The sequence below is a fragment of the Elephas maximus genome, chromosome 23, assembly GCF_024166365.1.
Source record: "Elephas maximus indicus isolate mEleMax1 chromosome 23, mEleMax1 primary haplotype, whole genome shotgun sequence".
Lineage (NCBI taxonomy): Eukaryota > Metazoa > Chordata > Mammalia > Proboscidea > Elephantidae > Elephas > Elephas maximus.
In genome coordinates this window covers 32,067,282-32,086,646 of record NC_064841.1, presented here as the reverse complement: position 1 = coordinate 32,086,646, position 19,365 = coordinate 32,067,282, and the positions used below count along the sequence as shown (strand labels likewise).

At 39.6% G+C, this 19,365-nt stretch overlaps 1 pseudogene; it reads left to right on the top strand.

Moving 5' to 3' along the window:
• The window catches only part of LOC126066235 (EGF-like and EMI domain-containing protein 1), a 103,102-nt pseudogene extending 87,025 nt beyond the window's left edge, over window positions 1-16,077 (top strand).
• The last annotated feature ends 3,288 nt before the right edge of the window (window positions 16,078-19,365 follow it).

Here is a 19,365-nt window from a genome sequence, read left to right as displayed (position 1 = left end):
ATCTAGCTCAATTGGCACAACATAGTTTATAAAGAAAGTATTCTACATTCTACTTTGGTGAATAGCACCCGGGGTCTTAAAAGCCTGTATGCAGCCATCTAAGATACTCCACTGGTCTCACCCCTTGCAGAGCAAGGGAGAATGAAGAAAACTGAAGACACAAAGCCAAGAGTAGTCCAAAGGACTAATGGACCACATCTACCAAGGCACCCAATAGACTGAGTCCAGTATGAGATGGTGCCAAGCTACCACCACTATTCTGACAGAGATCACAATAGAGGGTTCCAGACAGAGCTGAAGAAAAAATGTAGAACAAAATTCTAACTCACACACACAAAAAAAAAAAAACCAGACTTATTGGCCTCACAGAGACTGGAGAAACCCCGAGAGTATGGTCCCCAGACACCTTTTTAACTCAGTAATGAAATCACTCCCAAGGTTCACCCTTCAGCTAAAGGTTAGACAGGCCCATAAAGCAAAATGAGACTAAAGGGGCACAACAGTCCAGGGGCAAGGACTAGAAGCAGGAGGGGACAGGAAAGCTGGTAATAGGGAACAAAGTCGAGAAGGGAGAGTATTGACATGTGGTGAGGTTGTTAACCAACGTCATAGAACAGTATGTGTACTATTTAATAAGAAGCTAATTTCTTCTGTAAACCTTCTTCTAAAGCACAATAAAAAAAATTTAAAAATGAGCAAAGGATATGAACAGTCTCTTCAGCAAAGAAGACATTCAGGTGCCTAACAGATACATGAGGAAATGCTCATGATCATTAGCTATTAGAGAAATGCAAATCAAAACTACAATGAGATACCATCTCACCCCAACAAGGCTAGCATTAATCAAAAAAATAATAATAATAATAAATGTTGGACAGGTTGTGGACAGACTGGAACACTTATACACTCTTGGTAGGAATGTAAAATTGTACAATCACTTTGGAAATCGATTTGAGACTTCCTTAAAAGGCTAGAAATAGAACTACCATGGAATCCAGCAATCCCACTCTTTGGAATATATCTTAAAGAAGTAAGAACCCTCACACGAATAGATACATGCACACCCGTGTTCACTGCAGCACAGTTCACAATAGCAAAAAGATGGAAACAACCTAGGTGCCCATCAATGGATGAATGGATAAACAAAGTATGGTATATTCATACAATGAAATACTACGCAACAATAAAGAACAATGATGAATCCTCAAAACATCTCATAACATGGATGAATCTGGAAGGGATTATACTGAGTGAAATTAGTCAATACCGAAAGGACGAATATTGTATGAGACCACTATTATAAGAATACAAGGAAAGGTTTAAACACAGTTGAAAACATTCTTTGATAGTTATAAGGATGAGGAGGGAGAGAAAGGGGTATTCATTAACTAGATAGTAGACAAGAATTATCCTAGTCGAAGAGAAGGACAACATACAATACGGGGAAAGTCAGCATAACTGGACAAAACCAAAAGCTAAAAAGTTTCCTGAATACAACCAAAGACTTCAAGGGACAGAGTAGCAGGGACAGGGGTCTGGGGACCATGGTTTCAGGTGACATCTAGGTCAATTGGTATAACAAAGTTTATTAAGAAAATATTCTGCATCCTGCTTTGGTGAGTGGTGTCTGGGGTCTTAAAAGCTAGCAAGCGGCCATCTAAGATGCATCAATTTGTCCCAACCCACCTGGATCAAAGAAGAATGAAGAACACCAAAAACACAAGGGAAATATAATCCCACGGGACAGAAAGGGCCACAGAAACCAGAGACTTCATCAGCCTGAGACCAGAAGAACTAGATGGTGCCCGGCTACCACCAATGATGGCTGTGACATGGAACACAACAGAGATTCCCTGAAGGAACTGGAGAAAAGTGGTGGAGAACTCAAATTCGAGTAAAAAGACCAGACTTAATGTGCTGACTGAGACTGGAAGGAACCCAGAGGACATGCCCCTGTACTTTCTGTTAGCCCAAAACTAAAACCACTTCTGAAAGCCAACTCTTCAGACAAAGATTAGACTGGGTTATAAGACATTAAGTAATACTTGTGAAGAGTGTGCTTCTTAGCTCACACAGATACATGAGACTAAATGGGCAGCTCCTGTCCAGAGATGAGACGAGAGGACAGAAAAGGACAGGAGCTGATCGAAGGGACATGGGAAACACAGGGTAGAAGGGAGGAGTGTGCTGTCACATTACAGGGAGAGCAACTAGGGTCACATAACGATATGTGTATAAATTTTTGTATAAGAAAGTGATTTGAACTTTCACTTAAAGCACAATTTAAAAAAAAAGTTCTGTTGAAGGTGATAGGTGTGTTTCTGTATACCGATGGCCAAGCACTCAAGCTTTGCCATGTAGATAACAGCAAAGAACACAAGTAAGAAATGTATATATTCTAAACACAGTACAGCATATTACCATTTACTACATTCTGTCCAATTAGCAGGGCCAGAAAAAAAGAAGTCCAAAAATATGAAATTCATGTACCATCTGCTCTTAAACAGGGTGAGCCAAGAGAAGATTGTACGGTGTGAATGTACACAGTTGTGTATACGCCTCCAAATGGAAAAGGTACCCATAATCTGAGACAAATCTCAGAAGCTCAACTTCATCTATGAATTTTTCGTATCATGAATATATTGGCCAAAGTCTGGGCTCTGACTTGAACATAATAGTAAGTAAGCCACATGAGATCAAGACCTAGGGTTCTTCCATCTCTAATATTCCCCACAACCCTTGTACAGAATTATGCATGGAAAGAGTGCTATTATAGATACTGAATAAACCAAGAGGGAATGAACATTATGCAAAATGGCGCACAGCCTGAGACCATTTAAATTTTAAGTTCTTCATCAAAACCTCATGGCTTAGTAAGACCTTATCCATGTAGATGAACTACGGTGAAATTAACCTATAACCCACATGGTGAAATTAGGAATATGCAAAAGAAAAATAATTGGCAAGCTACACTTGAGTTAGCACTCAAGCTATGCTTTCTATATGGCAGTGTTGTTATTGTCCTACCACAGTTAACAAAGGTCCCAGCAGGAGCCTGCACATGCCCATCAGTTCATTGTGTCTATTTTATCTCTCAGTGCCTAAAAGCAAATGTCTTTGCAATTTTCCTAGATGTGGACGAGTGTCTAGATGTCAGTGTAGTCTGTGACCAACTGTGTATCAATTCTGTGGGAACATATGACTGTACTTGTGAAGAAGGCTACAGAATTGGAAGTGACAGAAAAACTCGCATCTGTAAGTCACTGTGAAGGGTTTTACTTTATCTCTTCTAAATGACTTCGATTCTCGTTTTGTTCTTTCAGGAGCAAAGGAGAGCATATATTCCTTAACTCAACCTGTCCTTCCCTTTCTATCTTCACAGACTGAGATCTTTCTTTTCCTTTTGTTCTCTCTGCTGCAGTTTCAACTCTGTGCTTGCTGCTTCTCAACGTCATTTACAATAGACTTTTTGAAATGGCCTTCTCAAAGAATTTTACCTTTTGGTCACCCCTTGCCTTTGCAGTCTAGTTCAAACTTTCTCTCATCAACCCTTGCTCAGTTTTTCTTTCTTTCAACCAGCATGCTGAACCCAGGTATTGTCCTGTGTGGTCTTAGCTTTAGACAATGATGGGCTAGAGGAAGAAGAGGAATTAGAAGTTGTGAGGTTTCCAGGCCTTCTATTCGAGAGCCCACCTCAGCTGTTTCATTATGTTGTGGCCTCTCTGCCTCCCAAGTATGAAGATGAAGAAGATAAGGAGGAACAGTAGAAAGATATCCAAGGAGAACTTACTGCTTTACGCAAAGTTGATAATAAAGGAATTTACCTCATTACACTCACTTCTTTTCTTTATTCTTAGAAAAGTCACATTGGTTCTTGTAAGGACATTTAAAGATATTTCTAAGCTTCATTTCCGTTTTACACTTCATCAGCCACCTTACATCTTACACCCTCACTTCTGCACATACCTACGGCCAACCCATTGCCACCGCGTTGAATCCCACTCATAGCAACCCTACAGGAAAGAATAGAACTGCCCCGTAGAGTTTCCAAGGCTGTAGTTTTTTTTTTTTTTTTTTTTTTTTTAATCTTTACAGAAGCAGACTGCCATGTCTTTCTCTCCTGGAGGAGCTGGTGGGTTTGAACCGTTGAATTTTTGGTTAGCAACTGAGTGCTTTAACCACTGCACCACCACTCCTTTATTGTGCAAAGGGAAGAAAGACAAAAGATGGTGGATTTGATGGGAAGCTCTGAAGAAGTGACTTTTTCCCCCACTTTTTTGCTAACATCTTGTTAAAACTTCTGATGTTCACATGTCCATACAAATATTTTTAGATTAGTATAATGGGGAGAATTATTTGGACATTTTCCTTCTTCTAACTATTAAAGCCCAACTCCCAACCATAAGCCACTTTGATATTTACTTAAAATTTACCTTAAATAGCGCTAAAATCGGCATCTTTTCTAGATTCCAAAATACGGAGAGTCAATTGTCCGATATGTTTAAGTGGACCAGGGCAATCTTCAAAATTGTGAGCCATTTTTCTTTGTTTGTTTGTTTGTTTTTGTTTTTTGTGTATACAAGCAACAGAGCTCAAGCACTGGATCACTTCTGATCAAAATAAATTAGCATAACCTCTCTCAAAAGTAACAGTTTTCAGCCAGTCTGCTGCTTTTTTTTTCTCTTCTTTGTAAAAGAGAACCGCTCTTTTGTTCTCTATTTGTTGTATTTTAACAATATCAGAACTTAATGATTGCTTTAGAATGCATTCAGTTGAATGGCAAAAAACATTTTCATGCTATAGTCAGTCATAATAATAGTAAGAAAATGCTTCTGCAGGAAAATGTAGACGCTTTAATGTTTCTTAATTAAACTCTCGATACTTTGGCTACTCAAAGTTAGAAGAGTTACAAAACAATCAACATGAGCGGCTACAGTGCGGAGAAGGGAAGCCCAGGGAAATGAGACAACAGTCTCTGCTGCTTTTCCCATGGATCCGTTTGCCAATGGATGGGCTGTGCAGGCAGAGAGGCAATCTAAGAAACAGCTAAGATGGCTAAGAGCTAAGCACATTTTTCGGCAAAGTAGAGAAGTCTTGGTAAACACAAGAGACTTTCACTTGGAACATCTGAATGACCCCACCCATGTTGTTGTTGTTAGTTGCCTTGGAATCAGCTATGGTGCGAACAGTTAAGGATCGACTACTAGATCAAAGGTTGGTGCTTCTAACCTACCCAGAAGCCCCTCGGAAGACAATCCTGGCAATCAGCTTCTGAAAGGTCACCGCCTTGAAAACCCTATGAAACAGTTCTACTCTGCACAAATGGGTCACCATGAGATCCCCACCCTGCTTTTGTTTTTAGGTGCCATCCAGTTGGTTCTGACTCATAGCAACCCTAAGTACAACAGAAGGAAACACTGCCCAGTCATGCGCCATCCTCACAACCCTTATTATGCTTGAGTCCATTGTTGCAGCCACTGTGTCAGTCCATCTCATTGAAGGTCTTCCTCTTTTTCACTGACCCTCTACTTTACCAAGCATGATGTCCTTCTCCAGGGACTAGTCCCTCCTGATAACATGTCCAAAGTATATAAGATGAAATCTAGCCATCCTTGCTTCTAATGAGCATTCTGGCTATACATGTTCCAAGACAGATTTGTTCATTCTTCTGGCAGTATGTTCGATATTTGTCCCCAACACCACAGTTCAAACATGTCAATTCTTCTTTGTTCTTCCTTATTCATTGTCCAGCTTTCACGTGCATGTGAGGCGATTGAAAACACCATGGCTTGGGTCAGGTGCACCTTAGTCCTTAAAGTGACATCTTCGCTTTTTAACAGTTTCGCAGCAGATTTGCCCAATGCAATCTATCATTTGATTTCTTGACTGCTGCTTCCGTGGGCATTGACTGCAGATCCAAGTAAAATACATTCCACATTCCAATTATCAATGAATGTTTGCTGCTGTTTCTTATTTTGAGTCATGCCACATCATCAGATGAATGTGCCAAAAGCTTTACTCCATCCGTGTCATTAAGGTTGACTCTACTTTGAGGGGGTAGGCCTTCCCTAGTTGTATTTTGAATGCCTTCCAACCTGAGAGGCTCATCAGACAATGTTCTGCACTATCCATAAGGTTTTCACTGGCCAATTTTTTCAGAAGTAGACTGCCATGCCCTTCTTCCTAGTCTTAGTCCAGAAGCTCCACTGAAACCTGACCATCAAGGGTGAACCTGCTGGTATTTGTAATACTGGTGGCAAAGCTTCCAGTATCACAGCAACACACAAGCTACCACAGTAGGACAAACTGACAGACATGTGCCCCACCCTAGAAAGGGGCAAAAATGGAAATGGAGGAAGCCTTAGAAAATAGCTAAAACGCATCCTGTCAATCCTTATTCAGATTAAGGTAAATTTCCCTCGAGAACAAAATGGATAAGTACATTGTTTATACAATGGAAGACACTGCACAGCCATAAAAGAACAAACTACTGTGCACACAATGTAGAGGAGTCTCACACACATAATACCAAGTCAAAGAAGCTGGACCTCAAAAAGCACATAATTTTTAAAAATATTTTATTGTGGTTTTGGTAAAAGTTTACACAGCAAATTAGATTCCTGTTTAACAATTTCTATGCATATTTTTCAGTGACGTTGGTTATATTTTCTACATTATGTCAACATTCTCATTATTTCCATTTGGTTATTCTGCTTCCATTAATCTAGCTTCCCTGCCTCCTTCTACTCCCTCCTCACCCCTAGTCTTCTCATCTTTGCTTTAGAGTAAATGTTGACTGTTTGGCTTCCTATAGCTGATTTTTTTTTTAAAGAAGCACAGAACTCATATTGATACTATAACTCACAACTGATACTATTTGTTTTATGAGCCACTCTGTCCTTTTGGCTGATAGGTGACCTCCAGGAGTGGTTTGAGTTTCAAGTTTAAAGGGTATCTTGGGGCGATAGTCTCAGGGGTTCCTCTAGTCTTTACAGGTCCAGTAGTCTGCCCTTTTTTTTTTTTTTTTAAAGAATTTGAGTTTTGTTCTACAATTTTCTCCCATTCTATTTGGCTCCATGTATTATATCCCTGGTCAGAATGGTCGGTAGTAGTGGCCGGGCACCATCTTGTGGTCTCAGGATAGATGAGGCTGCAGTTTGTGCAGGCAGTTAGTCCTGTAGACTAATCTCTTCTTCGAGTCTTTGGTTTCCTTCTTTCTTTTTCGCTCCAGATGAGTAGAGACCAATAGTTGTATCCTGGATGGCTGCTCACAAGCCTTGAAGACCCCAGATGCTACTCATTAAACTAGGATGTAGAATATAAACAGAGTATATACTTTTTAATTCCACTTGTATAAACTCCAAAAGTAAAGAAAGATAATCATAGTTATAGAAATCAGGATAACATTTAATTTGTAAAGCTAATGCAAGAAGCATCAAGTCAGCTCAAGGCTTCTGGTATGCTGGTAATAGTCTACATCTTGATCTGGGTGGTATTTGCATGAGGATGTTTACATTGTGGGGAAAAAAACTTTGAAGTATACAGTTGAGATCTGTGCACTTTTCTGCACGTATATTAAATTTCAATCAAAAGGTTTACTTGAAAGAAAAATCTATGCATAAAAAAGATTGGAACGAAAAGTACAAGAATGTCATGAACACTTTTTTTTATTTTATCGTGCTACAGTTGAAAGTTTACAGCTCAAGTTAATTTCTCACTCAAAAATTTATACACATGTTGTTCTGTGATATTGGTTGCAATCCCCACAATGTGACAGCAAGCCTCCCTTTCCACCCCAGGTTCCCTGTGTCTATACATCCATTTCCTGTCCCTACCTGCCTTCTCATCTTGCTTTGGACAAGATTTGCCCATTTGGCCCATTTGATTGAACGAAGAAGCATGTTCCTCACATGTGTCATTTTATAGGCCTGTCTAATCTTTGTTTGAAAAGTGGGCTTCAGGGAAGCTTTCAGTTCTGAGTTAGCTAGCTGAGTGTCCTGGGCCCATAGTCTTGGGGTTCCTCCAGTCTCTCTGTCAGACTAGTAAGTCTGGTCCTTTTGGTGAATTTGAATTCTGTTCTACATTTTTCTCCTGTTCTGTCCAGGACTCTGTTGTGATCCCTGTCAGAGCAGTTGGCGGTGGTAGCCAGGCACCATCTTGTTCCTCCAGGCTCAGGCTGGTGGAGTCTCTGGTTCATGTGATTCTTTAATCCTTTGAGCTAATATTTTCCTTGGGTCTTCGATTTTCTTCATTCTCTTTTGCTCTGAACAGGATAAGACCAGTAGGTATATCTCAGATGGCCATTCACACACAAGCTTTTAAGACCCAAGGCGCTGCTCGCCAAAGTGGGATGTGGAACATTTTCTTTATGAACTATGTTATGCCAGTTGACCTCGATGTCTCCCAAGCCTATGATCCCCGGCTCCCAGCCCCAACTCCTTAGTCCCTCAAAATGTTTGGATGTGTCTAGAAAACTTCTATGCTTTTGCTTTGGTCCAATTGTCCTGACTACCTGTATGTTGTTTGTTGTCTTTCCCTTCACCAAAGTTAACACTTGTCTATTTTTTACTATGTAGTTCGTGATTTCCCCTCCCCACTCTCATAACCATCAAAGAATCTTTGTTTGTTTTTGTGTGTAAACCTTTCCTGGAGTTCTTATAATCATGGTCTCATACAGTATTTGCCCTTTTGTGACTGACTTATTTCACTTAGCGTAATGCCATCCAGATTCACGCGTTTTGATATGTTTCAAGGATTCATCGTTGTTCTTTAACATTGCATAGTATTCCACTGTGTGTTTGTTTATCTGTTCATCTGTTGATGGACATTTAGGCCGTTTCCATCTTTTTGCTACTGTGAACACTGCTGCAGTGAACATAGGGGTGCATATGTCTATTCATGTGACAGCTGTTATTTCTCTAGGGTATATTCCTAGGAGTGGAATTGGTGGATGATATGGAATTTCTATTTCTAGCTTTTTAAGGAAGCACTATATCATTTTCCAAAGTGGTTGTACCATTTTACATTCCCACCAGTGCTGCATAAGAGCTCCAGTCTCCCCATAACCTGTCCAATATTTGTTATTTTGTGTTTTTGGATTAGTGCCAGTATTGTTGGGGTGAGATGGTATCTCATTGTAGTTTTGATTTGCATTTCTCTAATGACTAATGAACCTGAGCATTTCTTCATGTGTCTGTTGGCCATCTGAGTGTCTTTTTTTGTGAAGTGCCTATTTAAATCCTTTCATTTTTTTAATTGGATTATTTGTCCTCTTGTTTTTGAGGTGTGAAGTATTTTTTTAATAATTTTTTTTGCTTGCATGTGTTTTTTTTTAAGTTTACAGCTCAAGTTAATTTCTCATACAAAAATTTACACACATATTGTTTTGTGACATTAATTGCAATCCCACAATATGACAGTATACTCCTCCTTTCCACCCCAGTTTCCTTGTGTGCATTCAACTAGTTCCTGTCTCTTCCTGCCTTTTCATCCTGTCTGTGGACAAAAGCCACCCATTTGGCCTCCTGTTTCTGATTGAACTAAGAAGCACAATCCTCATTTGTATTATTTTTTGTTTTATAGCCCTCTCTGTTTATTATTATGGACATTTGCAGCTGTTTATTCTCATTTTGCATCGTGTCACATCAGCGAATGAGGGTCCCGAAAGCATTACTCCCTTCACGTCATTAAGGTCGACTCTACTTTGAGGAGGCAGCTCTTCCCCAGTCATCTTTTGAGTACCTTCCGACCTGGGGGGGGCTCTCCTTCCAGCACTATATCAGACAGTGTTCCACTGCTATTCATAAAGTTTTCACTAGCTAATGCTTTTCAGAAGTAGACTGCTGGGTCCTTCTTCCTAGTCTGTCTTATTTATGCCTATTCCCAAGAAAGGTGATCCAACCAAATGTGGAAATTATAGAACAATATCATGAATATCACATGCAAGCAAAATTTTGCTGAAGATCATTCAAAAGTGGCTGCAGCAGTATATTGACAGGGAATTGCCAGGAATTCAGGCCGGTTTCAGAAGAGGACATGGAAACAGGAATGTGACTGCTGATGTCAGATGGATCCTTGCTGAAAGCAGAGAATACCAGAAGGATGTTTACCTGTGTTTTATTGACTATGCAAAGGCACATGACTGTGTGGATCATAACAAGTTATGGATAACATTGCCAAGAATGGGAATTCCAGAACACTTAATTTTGCTCATGAGGAACCTTTACATAGATCAAGAGACAGTTGTTCGGACAGAACAAGGGGATACTGATTGGTTTAAAGCCAGGAAAGGTGTGCGTCGGGGTTGTATTCTTTCACCATACCTATTCAATCTGTATGCTGAGCAAATAATCCAAGAAGCTGGACTATATGAAGAACAGGACATCAGGATTGGAGGAAGACTCGTTAACAATCTGTGTTATGCGGATGATACAACCTTGCTTGCTGAAAGTGAAGATGACTTGAAGCACTTACTAATGAAGATCAAAGACCACAGCCTTCAGTATGGACTGCACCTCAATGTAAAGAAAACAAAAATCCTCAATACTGGACCAATGAGTAACATCATGATAAACGGAGAAAAGATTGAAGTTGTCAAGGACTTCATTTTACTTGGCTCCACAATCAACAGCCATGGAAACAGCAGTCAAGAAATCAAAGATGCATTGTATTGGGCAAATCTGCTGCAAAGGACCTCTTCAAAGTGTTGAAGAGCAAAGATGTCACCCTGAAGACTAAGGTGGGCCTGACCCAAGCCATGGTATTTTCAATCGCATCACATGCATGTGAAAGCTGGGCAATGAATAAGGAAGACCGAAGAAGAGTTGACACCTTTGAATTGGGGTGTTGGCGAAGAATATTGAATATACCATGGACTGCCAAAAGAACGAACAAATCTGTCTTGGAAGAAGTGCGGCCAGAATGCTCCTTAGAGGCAAGGATGGCGAGGCTGCGTCCTACATACTTTGGACATGTTGTCAGGAGGGATCAGTCCCTGGAGAAGGATATCATGCTTGGCAGAGTACAGGGTCAGTGGAAAAGAGGAAGACCCTCAACGAGGTGGATTGACACAGTGGCTGCAACAATGAGCTCAAGCATAACCATGATTGTAAGGATGGTGCAGGACCGGGCAGTGTTTCATTCTGTTGTGCATAGGGTCAACGTGAGTCAGAACCGACTCGATGGCACCTAACAACAACAACAACAAGAATTTTGTTGAGAATTTTTATGTCTATAATCATGAGAGATGTTGGTCTGTAGTTTTTTTTGTTTTTTGTTTTTTGTGGTGTCTTTTCCTGGCTTTGATATCAGTGATATGCTGGCTTCATAGAATGAATTTGGGAGTATTTCTTACTTTTCCATGCTCTGAAATACCTTTAGTAGTATTGGTATTGGTGTTAGCTCTTCTCTGAAAGTTTGGAAGAATTCTCCAGTGAAGCCATTGGGCCAGAGCTGCCTTTTTTTTTGTGGGGGAGGGGGAGTTTTTTTTTATTACCTCTTTAAATTTTTTTTTTATGGGTCTGTTTAGCTTTTCTATCTCAGTTTGTGTTAATTTAGGGAGGTAGTGTGTTTCTAGAAGTTTGTCCATTTCCTCTAGGTTTTCGAATTTGCTGGAGTATGATTTTTCATAGTATTCTGTTATGATGCTTTTTATTTCAGTTGGATCTGTTGTGATACCTCCTATCTCGTTTCTTATTCAGGTTATTTGCTTCCTATCCTGTTTTTCTTTCATCAGCTTAGCCGATATTTGTGGATTCTGTTAATCTTTTCAAAGAACCAACTTTTGGTCTTGTTGATTCTTTCAATTATTTTTCTGTTTTCTATTTCATTTATTTCTGCTCTAATCTTTATTATTTCCTTTCTTCTGGTGCTGAGGGCTTCTTTTGCTGCTCTTTTTCTGTTTGTTCGAGTTGTAGGGTTGTTTTGGGTTTAGCCCTTCTTTTTTGATGTTTCTGTTTTTTTCTGTTTACAGGTATAAATTGATCTCTAGGCTCTGCTTTTGCTGTGTTCCATTGATTTTGATAAGATATGTTTTTATTCCCTTTCGATTCTATGAATTTTTTTATTCCGTTCTGGACTTGTTCTCTTATCCAGTAGTTTTTAAGCAAGGTGTTGTTCAATTTCTATGTATTTTTTTCTTTGTTGTTTCTGTTATCGGTTTCTGTTTTTATGGCATGATCAGAGAAGATGGTTTGTATTATTTCAGTGTTATGGGTGTTGTTAAGACTTGCTTTGTGGCCTAAAATGTGGTCTATTCTGGAGAATTTTCCATGTGCATTGGAAAAAAATTTATGCTTTGCCATCGTTGGGTGAAGTGTTCTATATACATGTATGAGGTAAAGTTGGTTGATTGTGGCATTTAGATCTTCTGTATCTTTGTTTTCTTTCTAGATGTTCTGTCCTTCACTGAAAGTGGTATGTTGAAGTCTCCTAATATTATTGCAGAACTATTTTCTTTTCAATGCTGTTAGAGTTTATGTATTTTGGCACCCTACCATTGAGTGTGTTTATGTTTATTGTGGCTATGTCCTCCTGGTGTATTGACTTTTTAATCATTAGGTGGTGTCCTTCCTTATCCTTTATGGTGGTTTTTGCTTTGAAGCCTATTTTTATCAGAAATTAATATTGCCATTCCTAATCCTTTTTTGGTTGTTGTTTGCTTGATGTTTATATATTTTTTTATCCTTTGAATTTTAATTTATGTTTCTGTGTCAAAGGTGTGTCTTTTGTAGATGGATCATGTTTTTTAATTCATTTTGCCATTTTCTCTTTACTGGTCATTTACATTCAGTGTAATTTTTGATAGGTATGAGTTTACTGCTGTCATTTTGTTGTGTTTGTGTGTGTGTAGTGTTGATGGTTTCTTTGTTATGCTTAATTTTGTGTGCTGAGTTATTTTTATTTACGTATTTTCTTTGCATCTCTTTCATTATTGTTGATTTTGTGTTTCCTAGTCTTTATGTCTTTTATCTTTTTTATTTTGATAAGTGCATTTGTTAGCTTCCTTTGTGGTTACCTTGAAATTTACGTTTATTTTTCTAAGTTTAAACTAGTCTTCCTCTCCATATGGAGGTTCTATGAGTATACCATTATTCCCTCTTTTTTGTTTTGACATTGTTGTTATTTACATATCGATGTCTCTGGTTCACTGTTTTCAGTCTTTTCCCTTTCTTTTGTTTTTGTGAATTCCCTATCTGCATTGGTATCTGGGTGATCTGTGCCCTAGTCTTGAAATGTTGTCTGATGTTGTTCCTTCTTTAACTGGAGGACTCCCTTTAATATTTCTTGTAATTTTGGTCTGATTTTTACATATTTCCTTAATCTGTTTATCTGAAAATGACCTAATTTCGCCATTGTATTTGAGAGACAATTTTGCTGGATATATAATTCTTGGCTGGCAATTTTTTTCCCCCTTTAAGGCTTTATATATGTCATCCCATTGCCTTCTTGCCTGCATGATTTCTGCTGAGTAATCAGGGTTTATTCTAATTGGTTCTTCTTTGTAGGTGACTTTTCATTTATCCCTGGCCACTCTCAGGATTCTTTCTTTGTCTTTGGTTTTGGCAAGTATGATTATGATATGTCTTGGTGACTTTCTTTTGGAGTCTATACTGTGTGGGGTTTGTTGAGCTTCTTGGAAAGATCTTTTTGTCTTTCATCATATTAGGGAAGTTTTCTGCCAGCAAATCTTTGACAATTCTCACTGTATTTTCTGTTACCCTCCCCCGCTTTGTGATAGTCCTATCACTCGTAGGCTTTTCCTCTTAATAGTATCCCACATAATTCTTAGGCTTTCTCCATTTTTCTTCATTCTTTTTTCTGCTTTTTCCTCAAACAAATTGGTGTCAAGGGATTTATCTTCAATCTCACTATTTATGGCTTCCATTGTCTCAATTCTGCTCCTATGACCTTCTGTTGAGTTGTCTAATTCTGAAATTTTATTGTTAATCTTATGGATCTCTAGTTGCTGTTTTGTGTGGTTTCTAGCAACCTGTTTGTTCTTTTGTTTTGTTCTTGTGTTATTGTCCTGAATTCTTCTATTGCTTTACCTGTGTGTTCCTTGATTTGGTCTGAGTTTTGCCTGATCTCCTTTTTGATCTCTTGGAGAGCTCTGTATATTAGTCTTTTGAATTCTTTGTCAGGAAACTCCATTGCCTTATCTTCCTCCAGGAGATTTTCTGGTTCTTTAATTTTCGTTGCTGTTGGAGACATCGTGTCCTGCTTCTTTATGTGATTTGATATTGACCTTTGTCTCCAAGGCATCAATAAGTTATTATATTTATATATTTACTTACAGTATTTTTGTTTACTGAATCCTGAATTTTTGTTTTGATATGTCCAAGTAGTCTGGGCCTGTGTGCTACTCTGATCATTAATCTTGCCCTACTGAAGCTCTCACCTCCTGTCTCCAGGTGGTCAGAGCATCTACCAGGTGTGTGAGCCTGGGAGTCTGTTTATTGTTCTTGTAGGGGTGCTAATGATGTAGGCAGCAATTTTTGGTGTAGTGATGAATATGCCCTGCTGGTTACCTCACCATGGGTACAGGGCATATTCTCCCAGGTTGCTGGGTTGGGTGTTGTGTGTGTGCTCTGCTGCTTACCACTTCATCGGAGCATGGGTACCAAGGTCATTGGTCACTGAATGTGTGGTGCAGAGACTATCATCTACAGTCCTGGGAGGGCAGCACTGAATTGGGGCATTCAGAGCAGGCACAGCTCTCTGGTTACAGTGGGGAGCAATATGAGGGGCAAGGCTGCCCCCATATTGCCGCCGGGTGCCCGGATGGAGGACATGCCCTTTTCCACTAGAGCACATAGTGGGGCAGACGGGAGAGGCAGTGCAGCCAGTCCTTGGGTGCCTGGTGTTGTCGGCTGGAGGGATTGGTAGTTGCCACTAATTCTCAGGCCCCATTGTGGATGATTCGATGGAGTGGGTTGTACCACTGGCCCTTAAGCCCCCAGTGTGGGTGAATGAGTACCCTTCTTCGGATGTGTGGTGGTGTCAAACACCACCAATCTGCAACTCTAACTGGGCTGCTGCAGGTAAAAATGGGCTTCAGGTGGATGCCCTACGTATTTTGTCCTAATGAGAACGTACTACCTTGGATTGGCCAGCAAGGCACTGGTGTGGGTAATCAGCAGGAGTGAAGGGCATTGAAAGTCCTTGGACCCCCTATACCAGTGGTTGGGTGAAGTAGCGGGTGCCTCCAGAACCAGGCTGTGAGTTCCAGGCTTAGGGGATGTGTCAGTGTTGAATGCAGCTGGGCTGGTTTCAGAGTCGGGAGGGAATGGTTGAGGAGAAAGGAGCACCCCTTGGCTATGGAGCTCTGATGGGGGAAGAGCTATGGTGTGTGCACGGTAGGATGGGAGTTTGCACTTAACTTTCTCAGTTCTGGTGTTGCTCCTGTTTGGTTATGGAAGTGCATGCAGATTCTCCGCTGCTTGGTTTCACCAGATGGGGTGGGTTTTGGCTTGGGATATTGCTGTTTGCCTCAACCTGTGTGTGCTGTGCAGATTCAGCTAACAGGACACTTGCGATCTTTCCATCTGTAATTTCCTGTTTCCACTGTTTTTGAACTGTTTCTCCTTCCACTTGCTACTCGGTTCAATTCTTCAGCTTAGTCTTTGATGCTTAGGGTCTCTAGATTTTCATATACATCAAATTCACTTGTTTTTTCGGGTCTTTGTTGTAAGAGGGACGACAGAAAGCATCTGACTATTCAGCCATCTTGGTCCCCCATTGATTACTTTTGTGTTCTGGAATTAATGGTAATTTCTTTTCACCTTTTTACTTTCTTAAATATTCTTTTGGGACTATGTGTTATTTTTACAATTGAAACAGATAAAATAAGCCCTTTAAAAATATATCTTTTTGCTCTTGTCCTTTTCTGGGACTTTAGGAAATGTGCTCCCGGGTCATGATTTTCTTTGGGAAATTAGGGGTTTCATTTCCTTTTTTCAATTATGTAAAACCGTAATGGATCAACTAAGATGATATCACATTCCAGTCTGTTTAGATGACACTTTCAGACACGACTGCAGTTTGAGCTGTGAGGACTGCACAAATGGAGGCAAATAAGGAAGGGAGGAGGGGGTGCACCTGCCTGGCTGGCTGGGTGGCCTTCTTTGCAACGAAAGTAAGTGATATCCTGGAGAAATGGCGCAGGTACACCAAATTACAGGGAGTGAGCTCTCCTTTACATATTCTTCCTAAAATGTTTCAATAAGGTAAACAATTGATATGGGTGAAACCAATTTATTTGTTGTACATAAAGAATGGCTATAAAATGCTGAGGTTTTAAACTGAACATGAGATTAGAGGGGGGAGATTTTGTGTTCCCTGGGAAACTTGATGTGCTGTATTTTGTTTATCCATGAAATGTAAAAGTTAATAAAGATCTCTAATATTCTAGGCCTATAAAAATCCCTTCATTTAAATAAATCACTAGGCCCTTTCAAGCTATTCCCAATGTAAAAGAAAAAAGCAAAGAATTTGTGATACAAAGGGCAATTAAACAGAATTGCATGGCTGTTGGCTGTTTGTTTTTCTTTGTGTGTGTGTGTGTGTGTGTTTTTCTCTTTCTTTTGTAAAATGGTGTTAGCACAGCCAATGACACTTTTAAAAATGTTTTATACGAGTCTTCCAAGAGAAAATATCAAAGATTTAAAAAATTATACCCTCCCTCCAAGTCTCTTCCTTCAGATTTTAGTTGAAAGTATACTTTAAGGAATTAAAACTGCCAGGTAGCAAAACCGGAATATATTGGCAGTCTTTATTTTTGTTCCCTCTTCTAAAATTTATTTAATAAATGTTTTCTAAGAAAAGGTTTGTCCTCATCTTTATGATTTGCTTGGAGGATGATGTAAGAGATTTTCTTTTAAAACCCCTGCACGTGGAAAGATAGAAGACAAATATTTTTTCTGTTATGATATAGATGCAGAACTTAGTCGTAAAATAGTGAACTGATTTAGCCAAGGTTACTCGTTTTTTTTTTTTACTCATTAGAGTTTTGAGAACTTCCTCAAGCAGTCCTCTGATCGCTTTTCTCTCCTGCTCAAAAAAAAACTTTAAGGACGTCCCCTTTCTTGACACATAAAGTGTACACTTCTTATTCAGTCACTGACAACCATCTAAAATCAGGTCTTATAATCCTTTTCACTTTTTATCTTAATCACAACTCTTGATCCAGCCTATTATTCCCAGCAAACTAAACCACTTACTGCTTAAAGCCTTGTACTTTTCAGCTTATGTACCTTTTGTTAAGCTGTTTTCTCCATCAGATTGCCGTTCTCCTTCCCCCATTTCCACATACTCAACTCCAATTGTCATTTAAGGTCTATTGCCACCTATTGTGTAAGGTGTCCTCATGGCACAGTGGTTAAGCACTCAGTTGCTAACTGAAAGGTCAGTGGTTTGAACCCACCAGCCACTCTGTGGGAGAAAGATGTGGCAGTATGCTTCCTTAAAGGCTTGCAGTCTTGGAAACTCTATGGGGCAGTTCTACCCTATCCTGTAGGGTTGCTGTAAGCAGAATCGACTTGGCAACAATGGATTTGGTTTGGTTTGCCACCTGTTGTATGACGCTTTATGTGATGTTCCTTGTCTCCCACAATTATTTATCTTTTCTGTGGATTTTAAGTCACTCTTTCTCTACATTGCATTAAAAGTTAGCCATGTTCCTGTTCTATCTCCCTCACTAGACAGAGAGCTCATTGAGAGCCAGGGCCACGTCTTATTCACTGTACAAATCTCCATCTGAACAAATGAATGCAACTCAGTATTGAGAATTCCAGCTATATTTGCCTGCAATTTGACACATTCAACTATATAATATTTAGGTTGAATAAATGTGATTTTATTATAATTGGGAAGTAATTTTTTTTTTACATCATATGTTTTGTAGATAAATATCTTCAGTATTTCTTCCATAAGGCATGCTACCCTAACATGGTAGCAAGAGAAATGAAACTAAAATACCTGTCTCAGATAAGTCAGAATAAAACATCACCAATATAAAATTCATACAGAAACTTGAATATGGATTAGCTGATAAAATGATACTATTGCCATTGAGTCCATTCTGACTCACCAAACCAAAAGAAAAACAAATGCAGTGCTGTCAAATCGATTCCAACTCAAAGCTACCCTATAGGACAGAGTAGAACTGCCCCATAGGGTTTCCAAGGCTGTAAATATAATTACAGAAGCAGACTGCCACATCCTTCTCCAGTGTAGCATCTGGTGAGTTCGAACCAATGACCCTATAAGGACAGGGTAGAACTGCCCCATAGAGTTTCCAAGCCTGTAGTCTTATGGAAGCAGATAACCACGTCTTTCTATCGAAGAACAGCTGGTGGATTCAAACCTCTAACCTTTTGGTTACCAGCTACCACCAACCTTTTGGTTAGCAGCCGAGTGGCTAACCACTATATCACCAAGCCTCCTTAAAATGAAAAGATGGATTTTTCCTTGGCTTTGGAACACCTTGAGGCTCTCTTAAGTGCTAACATGGCACTTTAAAGAGAATCCTGTCCCTCAACACTGAAGCCTATATTTTCCTTGCATTTCTTCTCTATTTTTTTTTAATAATGAAGACAGAACAATCTAATTAGAAGAAATAAAAGAAAAATGTTCTCTAATTTTAATCACCTCCTATCAACTCCATGGCAATGGGTTTGATTTGGTTTGGGATTCACTCCATTTCAGTGATGGAGGGAGCCCCAGCCTAGCGTTATGGGGATAGCCAAACCCAAGACATTAGGAATGGGCATATTAGATCGAGAGCACTTTATTAGTCACATAGACTCACAGCTCAGGGAAGGAGGACACCACACATCATGCAAAACCACATGGGAGTCTCAGCTTGAAACAGTGAACAACCAGGGGCTGTGGGAGGCAGGCTTTGTAATATCAAGAGGTTGAATTGTCCCCTAACTCCCTAGGATACCATTGGCTTGTTTGAATACTTCCATGAGCTGGAAAGGAACTGGAGTCCAATTTTTAGGGATAAGCAGAAACTGTGCCTTGACCCCATGATATGGACTGTTGCTTGGATAGGGGACCTTGGGAGGGGACCTTGCAATTAGGACACTCCAGTCCTTTCTGGTTTCCACCAGATGCTGGTGCAGAACATAATATTGGCTCTTAATTTTAGGCCTTACAACAAAGGTGGAGATGTTTTCTTGAAAATTCCTACAAACTGCAGTAAATGGAAGTGGTCAATCAGTCATTCATCACTCATACTTTTGAGAATACGAGCTCTTAAAATACAGCATGGAAATTAAAAAAAAAAAAAAAACAACTTTCAACATGGGTCTAGAAAGCTGGTTTGTGCACTGAGTAGATCTTCTGGCCAAATACCTTTAT